Consider the following 1,965-nt stretch of genomic DNA (forward strand, 5'->3'; position numbering starts at 1 on the left):
CACACACCCACACACACACTCTCACACACACACTCTCACACGCACACACAGGGAAAAGAATGGTGGGGTTCAGGCTGTCTCTGGGATTTTTATCACGAGGGTGCGTGTTCTGGTTTGGACTGGGGGAGACAAAGGTGGGAAAAGATGGAGGGGGAGCTGCTGCACAGTCTGATCCCACAGATGTCACTGCCTCCCTCTCTCACTCCAGCTCCAAGGACAGAGAGAGAGGGGGAGAGAGAAAGAGAGAGAGAGAAAATGAGTGAGAGAGGGGGAGAGAGAGAGGTAGAGAGAGAATGCAGGGTGTGAAGGGGGGCGGGGAGAGAGACAGAGTGATAGGGGAAAGGAGTGATAGAGGGGGAGAGAGAGAGGAATTAGTGAAAGATAGCGCTGACTATCCCAGTGGAAGGCGCATTGGTTTAAAATGGATTTGAGGCCTGGGGTTAAAGGAACCGGGGCCTTGGGACTGTGACACAAGCCTCCCAGGGTTATACCCCCAGGGTCTGAGAGGAAGGACTCCCCGAGGAGGGAATTAATACCTTAACATGAGAAACTCTCTCCAAAGCCCCATTCTAATGTCAGAGTCATGTGCATAGGCCGGGGGATAAAATGTGAGAAATCTGAGAGACAGAGAGAAAGATCTTCGAGATGGAGACAGTGAGAGGGGGAACACAGAAGAAGAGATTTCAGAGATTGAGGGAGAGAGGGGAGGAACAGAGAGAGAGAAAGAGTAAGGGGGGAACACAGAGAGATCTCAGATGGAGAGAGCACAAGACGGGGATCAGAGAGTGCGGGGCACAGAGAAGGAATGGGGAAATGTTTGGAATTTGTTCAACAGGAGGATTGCTCCCTCTTGTCCAGGAGACAGAATCAAACCCTTAACCAGCATCAGGGACACACCCAATCTGTCTGCGGTTACCCGGCTGCTCGTGGGATCTTGCTGTGTGTGTTTGGAGCACCTGGTTAAAAGCCCGCTGGTGATCTTTATATTTCGATGATGGAGGGGCTGGTGTTGGACTGGGATGTTGGACAACGTTAAAGATCACCCAACACCAGGTTATAGTGTAACAGGATTCTCCGAAAGCTAGTGCTTCCTGGGAAACCTGTCAGGACGGTAACCTAGGGGTTTGGGTGATGTTTAACGAGATATATCGATATATGTAAACACAGAGGGAGGGAGGGGAGGGGAGGAGGGGCTTTTGTGTTTTGGGGGCGTTATGTGAGGGTCCCATTGTATTTGGATGGAGAAAGAACGCTGCATTAAACTAGCGTCCAGTTAGAGAGAGATCCTCTTTTTAATCTGTCATGTGTAGGTGAGTTGCATTAGTCAGGGGTAAATGTGGGGAAATGGCTCTGGATGGATTATTCTTCTGAGGGTCAGTGTGGTCTTGTTGGGCTGAAGGGCTTGTTTCCCCATTGTCGGGATTATATGAATCACCCAGAACCCTCTCGTTTAGATTCCAACGTGTAACTCCCTCCCGTGTATGTGTGACTGGCATGTTTCAAAAACACCCCAAAACCTTCAATTCTATTCCACTCGATGGAGTTTAATTTAGATAAATGTGAGGTGCTGCATTTTGGGAAAGCACATTTTAGCAGGACTGATACACTTAATGGTCAGGTCCGAGGGAGAGTTGCTGAACAAAGAGACTTTGAAGTGCAGGTTCGTAGCTCCGTGAGAGTAGAGTGGCAGGTGGATAAGACAATGAAGGCAGCGTTTGCTATGCTTTCCTTTATTGGTCAGAGTTTTGAGTGTAGGCATTGAGAGGTCATGTTGCAGCTGGACTGCACATTGGTTAGACCACTGTTGGAATATTGTGTGCAATTCTGGTCACCTTCCTGTCAGAAAGATGTTGTGAAACTTGAAAGGGTTCAGAGAAGATTTACAAGGATGTTGCCAGGGTTGGAGGATCTGAGCTACAGGGAGAGGCTGGACAGGCTGGGGCTGTTTTCCCTGGAGCGTCGGAG

Source organism: Chiloscyllium plagiosum, unplaced genomic scaffold (assembly GCF_004010195.1).
Source record: "Chiloscyllium plagiosum isolate BGI_BamShark_2017 unplaced genomic scaffold, ASM401019v2 scaf_3505, whole genome shotgun sequence".
In the NCBI taxonomy this organism is placed as follows: Eukaryota; Metazoa; Chordata; class Chondrichthyes; order Orectolobiformes; family Hemiscylliidae; genus Chiloscyllium; species Chiloscyllium plagiosum.